Genomic DNA, 9184 nt, shown 5'->3' with positions numbered 1-9184 from the left:
TAGACCAGTGAAGGGTAGCTTTGTCTCTTTCTTCATGTAGAATATGTTGCTACCTCTGAGTCACTACAGCTTTCAAGTTAATGCTGTCATATCCTCACCACTTTGGAGTGTGAGCTGTGATTAGGAAATGCTTACTTAATTGTATCAGCCTTGATATTAACAATGCATAAGGTTGCACTTGTATATACTGATACTGTAGTATTGTACTGGGACTATGTGGAACTCCAGATGGTTATAGTGTTTCAGAAATGCACTGTAACAATGCAGAAGAAGATGTGGTTGAATGTGTAACCAATTACGCAAGGGGGTTCTCAGCAATATGGTGGGACATGTAACATCAAATAAGCTAAAGTACCAAATAAGAATGTGATACTGCAGATGAATTCCACAGCATTAAGAAATAGACATGCAATGAATCAGTACAATTGGATGAAGAAAAATTTCATGAGTATTGTTTCAACAAAGAAGGCTAAATAACACAGCATTCACTAGAAAAAAACACAGACGTAACTATTTTAGCTGTCTTTATGGGGGTAAGGGTCTCCACACCACCTGATGAAGGATAAGCTGTCTTCCTTCTCCCACTGTGTTATAGCAAATGCAGAGAAAAAAAACATGTTTTGATGCAGCACTTTCAAAAAACACTCAAAGTCCATCTGGCAGTGTTCCAACAAACACCCATTTAAAGGTTGCTGTTACCAAACATAAATCTCCCAAGGTGTATACTAAAAAAGAAAGATACAGAAAACAGAATAAATGGATTAAAAATTACGTATGAGGCTAATTGCATTGCAGATTTGAGGCAATACTGGCCCAGTTTATATCTTTGCAGGAGATCTTCAGACTTACTAAAAGCAAAAGAAAGTTAAAAAGTAATCGTCACATTTTTATAAATTATTTGCTAAAGAATGCCTGCCATAAAACCGTAATAAAGGATCAAATAAATAGAAGTTTAAATATTTTAATATGAAGATACCTCACCATGCATTATAGAAGATGCTATACTTTGTGACTTTAGAAATATTTTATTTTCATGTTGTATCATCTCTTAATGCATGGATTTGCTGAATACATAGCTTATACAGCTGAGGTTCAGGAAACATTTTAGATGCATTTTACAGTGCTCTATTATATGAATTATTTCTAGACATTATCATACAGTATTGTTTCCACTACATTTATCCTTCTGTCTATTTCAAAGACCTGTGGAATACAGTTAGCTGCCCTAGTGCTTAGGCATTTGAATTAGCTGCATTAATACTAAACAAATAGAATGATGCTGTTGACAGATGGCTGGCTTTTCAAAGCAAAATTGTACAATTAAGTAATATCCTTTGTGCTAGTAAAATCTACTGTTATCATTAATATTCTGCATTATACAAGTAAACAGCAGCTCTTTCCATAAATGTTTGTCAATAATCAAAGTAAAATTATTAGCAGAAACGCAATTAAATGAACCTGTGAGTTATCTCAGAGTTTGCAACTTGACTAAGGCATTTATGTTAAGCACTCAGTTAAATGTTGTTGGAAGTAATTTTTTTGATAAGGTTGTCCAGGGCTAAATAAATTAAATCAATAAATACAAGAAGAGACATAGTTATGACTGTATCAACTAGGGTATATATCACCTAGAGGATCAAATAAACAATTCCATTGATTTCAAGTATGTATTAACTGTCTATATGCTTTTAATCCATTACAGTTTTAGTGATAAATAGCCTATGGAATAACATGTATTCATAACATTAACCATTTGAAATATCGGAACCTGTATGGCCGAGTGACGTAAGGCTGCAAATAAAAGGCCAGAAAAACAGACTTGGAATATTCTCTTTTCTCCAAGGTATGGAGATCTTGGGCTTGGAATATATAAGTTCAAGATTGTGGGGGACTTGCCAAAAAGAAGTTTAAAGAAGAAGGGCATTGTTTGATATTCACTTTTCTCCTTCAGTTTCTTTGTTTTCTTTTTTTTTTTTGTCATGACAGCATGTGATGTTATGAGTGCCAACATTTCAATATGAGCCATCTGTAATTAATAAAGCTCTTTTGCTGCTTCTGTGTTTTTAAGATAAAAATACTGTGTTAGGGTATAATTGGTTTATTATGAACTCTAAGTCATTATCAGTAACAGACAAAAATATAAGCACTCAGTATCTTCAGAATAAAGACTTAGGGACTATATATTTGTTGTCATGAAATCATGTTTATACTAGCATGGGTCAAGCTTGATTTCCAATTTATCCTGCAGTGTTTATGATGTCACTGGGTGCAGGACAGGCGTCATAAGATTTGAGGATTATTACTGGTACATTTATATGCCTGTTTAGTTATTGGGCATGTGGACAGTTGTATGTCTCACCTCAGAAAAGATCTACTGTCTCACCAGATGATTCTTACCTGATTTGGTCTTGCAGGCACTAATTACCCTTTGCCAGCATTTGTCCCACATAAATAATAGTATTCCTACATCTACCTTATGTATATATGAAGCCTGGCAAAATTTTCATTATACAGCTCCACGTGATAGTCTGTTTTACAGCTCATCACATTTTATAACTGCTTCCTTAAGCAGATTCCTTCTGATATAATTAGTTATCCTTTGGGGGTTGATGTAGTTTTTTTTCTTATTCCAGAGGACCCCCCCCCCCCCCGTGCTCAGTTCACTTCTTCATTGGCTTTAGCTTATTTTCTTACTATGTGCCACTTTACAGTTGACTACTGAGTTCTGTTGAGAGCTTTATAATAAAAGGAAAATAATTTTGACCAAATGTAAGAATAGTAATTCCCAGAATGTTAGAGCCCTTGTCACTGAAATAAACAAACAACTCTAGAGCTTAAAAAATTCTTAAAGCCATGTTTGAGGATATAATAGCTACTCAAGTCAAACAATTGTAAGGCATTTTTTAGTTATGTTCGTAATCTCAAAAGCACGAAGCAACAATGTCCTGAGCTGGTTGCGAACAATGTTACCTACACTGAGGCTGAAGATATAGCTAACCTAGTGGCTGATACATTTAGCTCTAACTTTATCTCTATCCTGCAGGAAGGTTTGTCTCATATAAATAACTGCTGTCAAAATCATGATCTCTGAGCCTAAATGCCAAAAATGCATTATTGTATCCTTTGTGAAGTCATTTAACCCCAGGGAATTACCACATTGACAATATGCCCCTAAGAGTTGACCCAGTTGTTTGGAATTTGGGAACATATATGGACAGTGACCTAACTTTTGACCAACATGTGTATATTTTTGGAAGAAAGTCCTTCTATTTTGCACACCTTATAAACAAAGGGATTGTGTAAAGATCTAGAGATGTCATTGCCTCCTTTTACTCAGCCCTCATTAGGCCAGTCGTTGAATATAATCTACCCTTTGGCATGTATCTGTCCAGACACATGCAACAACTGGAACTCCCACAAAGATACCTTACTAAAAGGATACAAGGCCTAAACAACATAAACTACATGGGCTGACTCAAAGTCCTGTCACTATATAAGGTATCCTACATACTGCTAAGAGGTGACCTGTGTCTAGCATACAAGGCATCCTCTGACACATTATTGAGGTATTTACTGTACATCAGCAAATCAAATGACATCAGAAATACTCAGACTAGGGATCTAGGATTCTGCAACATCAACAGAATGGTATGAAGGGACAAGTATATTTTGCAGAGGATACAACTGGTGTGAAACAAATTCCCCATCCACATAAAAGAAAGTTCATCCCTTTCCAATTTCAAGTGCAAATTAGATGTATGGATGAAAAACAGAAAATTTACTCCAGGACTATTTCCTATAGTCCTAATGGACAGATGCAGCTCCTAAATGCTTTATCATATGCATGGGTCCCCTCAAATTATGTATGGCATGAATCCAGTTGTTTTCATTAGTGGTATTATATAATTATCAACCATGGGATGGATAAGATCAATCTCTAACAAAAGGAGATAGGGTATTTTGAGCACAAAAGGAAAATTGTCTAGGCTTAAGGCATAAAATGGGCCACAAGGACAGCTAACCTAATATTTACCAATGTGCCCATGTTCCTATGAGAGAAGTAAATGCAGATGCTTATGCATGTTAAACTTGATCTGGCAATTACATGCAACAGCAACTTTACTTGATGTTTAAAAACTTGACTGACAGGCCATAGTTCTAAAAGCAGGTCTAGGCTACAGAATCTTGTAGTGCCGATACTTACACTCAGTCTAGATGCAGAGTTTTAAAATGGTATCAGATTTCCTAAAAGACGTGGAGTCTCAGCTGATGTATATCACTGAGTTGCTCCTTAGTTTTCTGCATACATGTCACATGTCCTATTACTCAGAGAAAAGACAGTTGCACTATTGCGTGCCAAATATCAATTTATTGCTCATGAAAGCAGATTTTGGAATGAACCGTGTTTTACAGAGCACAACATACTGCTTGTTTGACTTAAGAGTCTGTTCAAGAAGGATCACCTAATAATGTCTTAAGCACTTTATTTCTACTGAATGCTGCTGACTGATGAACATGCTACAATGATTTAAGAACACGATGGTCAAATGACGGGAGCTGTACTTGCATAAAGGGCATGGCACCACAACTGGATCTTAGTAAGCATAGTATGCATCAAACACTTCAGTAAATAAATACAAGAAAGTACCACAAGAATGGATCCTACCAATTCCCTCAAGAACAGTCTAAAGTAATTACATGAATAAATGAACAACATGAAATACAACACTAAATGGATCCAGATAAATGAGTTGAAAACCCTGAAATAGTATCCTCACTCTAATAAAACTCTCCAATAAACTTAATAGTTTTAAACCACTGCTTAAACAACATTGTAACCAGGCCTGGTCCTGCACATGCTCATCACCAGGTTAAGACTTTGTGCTCACCATACATGCTCTACAAATACTCTCCTTAAACAGAATGCTCTTAACCTCTCACTGAAATGACAACATTTTTATACATAACTGCTGCCTCTACAATTCATTAAGTTGCTTGTGGGCTTTCTCTTTAGTAGCTTCTACCTCTGTAAAATCTTAGACTGTATAACTGTATCTGCCACTTGAGTATAAATGTAAATAGAAATGTAATGACTCTGTGTTTAACTGGAACTAAGTATATTGGAATGTAAAAAAAATGAGCTTTTATCCCCAGGCCTCCACTGAAAATGGGTATAATCCAGCTGGGCTTTCCTGGTAAACAAAGATAAATACATAAATCATTCCTAATAAACAGATCATCAAGCATGATGCAGCAACCGTGACTCCACTTGGAATCAACAATCATGAATCAAAGAAACCAAAAGTAACACTAAATAGACCACACCTTTGTTAGCACTTCCAGGATCTCAGCAAGTTATGTATTCAATTGGCATTAGTAGGGTGTCAGCAAATGTGGTGCAGATTGAATGACATCTGTGTACAACTTCTGCTACTTTTTAGTCCATAAGGGCTAATGGATGCCTAGGAATTTACCAATATAATTAAACCTGCAAATGAAAGGTATCATACACATGGTGAATATTCACATTTTAGTCACTGGTGAGTTAAAAACCATTTGGTGAAAAAGACAGGCTGCATACCAGACATATCACTTAGCAAGTGACAGAAATAAATAACCCCCTCTTTCTGAGAAATAAAATATGTGCTTTGTCATTTTTAATGCTTTTAGTTTCCTGTGTGTTTTATCTGTAGCTGGTATTCTAAGAAATGGTGATGGAAGAGTCTACTCTAGGATAAGTACATGATAAAGTAAATTAAGATAGTACTATGACTTCTAGAAATAACTTTCATGTAACAACACTGCACCACACCAAAGTTTAATTTATTAAATTTGGGCAAACATTCTGAAGAAATAAGGGGACCATGGAGGAGTAGTGCTGGATAATGCAGGTCACACTGGAGTCAAGACATGTATCATCATCAGTAACTTCATAACTCAAATAGTAACTGGAACAGTAGCAACTAAATTGAGGGTGGAGTGGATGTGATGCATGGAAAACCCCAAGTGGAGGATAGTGAAATAATGAGAAAGCAGGTAAACAATGAAGATGAACCCTGGAAGGTGGACAGTCTTTTGTTAACAAGGCAAACAATAGGAAAAAAGATTAATAGTGACATCATGAGACTTCAGGGGATAAGATCAAGAGCTGATTGCTAGAAAATCACTCCAGCAATAACAGTTTGTTAAAACTGCAAAATGCCACGTTCTCCAGCGGCAAAAATCAATGCAAGTGCTTTTCAGTAGAAAGCTGCCCCTCCACCTATATGTGAAAGACAGCCCCTCGTACCCCACTGAATATATCCAATAGTGTAGGTGAGCCAGTGCTAGCCATTCTTTCCTGCCACTTATCTATCTATCTATCTATCTATCTATCTATCTATCTATCTATCTATCTATCTATCTGTCATAGGTTCATAGGTTCATAGGTTCATACTAGGCTATCTGCCCGAGGGCATTTACAAGCCTAGCCCATAGTTTTGTGGCTTACGCCCCCCCTTTAGTATGGGGAACTATACCCATTATTTTGCTGTGCCTCTGTCGAGCAGTGACACTGAGGTAATCCCTGGGGTATATCTGCGATCTCCTATCCATTGGTCAAGATTTGTCTTGAACAAGGCCAGCGAGGTGCTCTGCCTCACATATACTGGGATTTTATTCCACAGCATAGGGAGTCTTTGGGTGATGAATCTATCCCTCCAGCACGTCCTATTAATAGCCGTCTGTCTGTCTATCTATCTATCTATCTATCTATCTATCTATCTATCTATCTATCTATCTATCTATCTGTCTGTTCCAGTAATACAGCTTTTGGGAAGGGAGAAACTTCTCATAGCTGTGTACATCAGTCCTGAGTGATCACTGTTTGTGATCAGACCTACTTAATCAAGTGATTTTAGATGGCCTGACCATAGATGAAACATGGGACAGCTCACTATAGAGACAAAGAATGTTAAGGTCTTTGAGATCTGCCCCAGCTAGAAAGACAGAAAAAAAGAGACAGCGAGAGAAATAGGCAGTCATCAACATGTATCAGTTTCCAATCAGGCTATTGTAGAATTGCAACTTCTTGCAGCTCTGCATGAAGTGCCAGAATGTTCAGCTTTACTCAAAATTATGTTGGGGTACTTTTTGGTGAGAAGGTAGTACAAACTGATGCTAGAATACTGCATAATTACTTATGGAATACCATGGCACTGGGTGCTGCATGATCAGAAAGTAGCACAGAGAGATGCTACTATACTGCATGATTAGAGAGTGGCACATAATGCTGGTAAGGTATTGAATGATCAGAAAGTAGCATGTGCATGTTTAAAAAGTTGCACATAATGGCACTAGATCACTCCTTGATCAGGAAAGAGTACAGAATAATACTGCAATGCAGTATGCCGAGGGAGTGGCATAAAAATTGATGGAGTACTGTGCAATTAGAAAGTAGCCCAGTATTGTGCTCGAGTAATATGTGACTAATAATGATGCTGCAGTACTGCATGATCAGAAGTATACCAGAATGGTCTTGAAGATCTGAATAAACAGGAAAGCAGACAAAAATGGTGTTGGAGTACAAAACTATCAGGGAATAGCACAGATTGGTGCTGGAGTCATGATCAGCGTATAACACATATTACTACTGGAGTATTATATGATGAGGGAGCAACATAAATTGTTCCTGAATATTCAGGATGTAAGATACAATAATGCTGAGGCTCTGGGTTATCAAGAAATATGATAAAATAGTGTTGGAGCATTACACTGTAGTGGAGTAGCATATTCCTGGAATACTTCACGATCAACAATTAACATAAAATGATGCTGAAATATTGCACAGAAAGTGAGTATCACTGAATGTTGATGGAATATTACACATTAATGGAGTAGCACAGAGTGATGCTGAAATATTACACACTAATGGAGTATCACAGAATGGTGCCGAAAGACTACACATTAATGGAGTACTATAGAATGGTGCTGAAAGACTACACATTAATGGAGTACTATAGAATGGTGCTGATATACTACACATTAATGGAGTAGTACAGAATGTTGATGAATTACTACACATTAACAGAGTAGCACAGAATGTTGCTGAAATGCCACACATTAACGTAGTAGTACAGAATAGTGATGTAACACTTTATGTTCAGAGACAAACACAGTGTGATGTTAGAGTACCTCATGTTGTAGAAGGAGCACAAAATGACCATGCAGTGCTGCACATTCAGGCAGTAGCACATAATGAAACTGAAAAGGCCATCCAAGCCACTATTCCTTCACCACAGTGCTAGCCATTCAGTATTTTCCTTGCTTGCTCAGTTCTTCCACTACTTGAGCTGTTAGTCAGAATCTAGTCATCTAGGTAGTAGTCAGGGCTTTATCCCACTATGCCACTGAGATGGAACAACCATATTGCTTAGACTGGGATATTATCAATGGAAAAATGTCAAATTGTCCAAGTTGATTTAAACGGTCTTTTCAACTTCACTGATAATGTTTTATGAGGTTTATGTCACTTTATCCAGTTGTGCAACTATGGAGTTGTTATATATAAATCTGGGGGATCTAGGAGATGTTCCCTAGCATGTGGGATGCAGAGGGGCTTCATCCTGAAAAAAAATGTTAGCGTTATGTTTGTGAGATGTTTTCATAATTTTTTACCTTTGCTGAAACTGCCTTCTCTGAGTTGACATAATTCCTTTTTAACTGGTTAGTAGTTGAAAGTAAAAACTGTAACAGACTCCTACAAAACCAACTGAATGTATAAACAGGTAGACTTGATCTAGGATGACTGAATAACTAGATCATTACAGATAAAGGAAGCAACATCGAGACTTGTAAGAAAAGTTGGAGACAGTGATAAAGAAAATCAGGAGCAGAACACTATGAAGGAGGGGTTTGTGGAGGCAGGCCCTGAGACTATCCTAAGAACTAAACTGAATGAGGAATAGGGAAAGAACCTTTAGCAAATCAGCACAGAAAACTCAGATAAAATGCTTGATTTAGTGTCCTGTTAAAAAAAAAAAAAAAGGTAAGGAGCTGAGAAAGGAAAGAGCAAACCAGGAAGCAAACTTGGTTAGGAAAGTGAAGAACAGGCAAAAGACTTACTTTGGTTGGATTAGGAAGTCAAAAGGTGGATACAGTAGGAAAATGCCAGCACTGAGATTAAGCAACCAGGTGTTTGAAATGA

Source organism: Protopterus annectens, chromosome 12.part0, assembly GCF_019279795.1.
Source record: "Protopterus annectens isolate FY-2018-M chromosome 12.part0, PAN1.0, whole genome shotgun sequence".
Lineage (NCBI taxonomy): Eukaryota > Metazoa > Chordata > Ceratodontiformes > Protopteridae > Protopterus > Protopterus annectens.
This window is presented reverse-complemented; position numbering follows the sequence as displayed.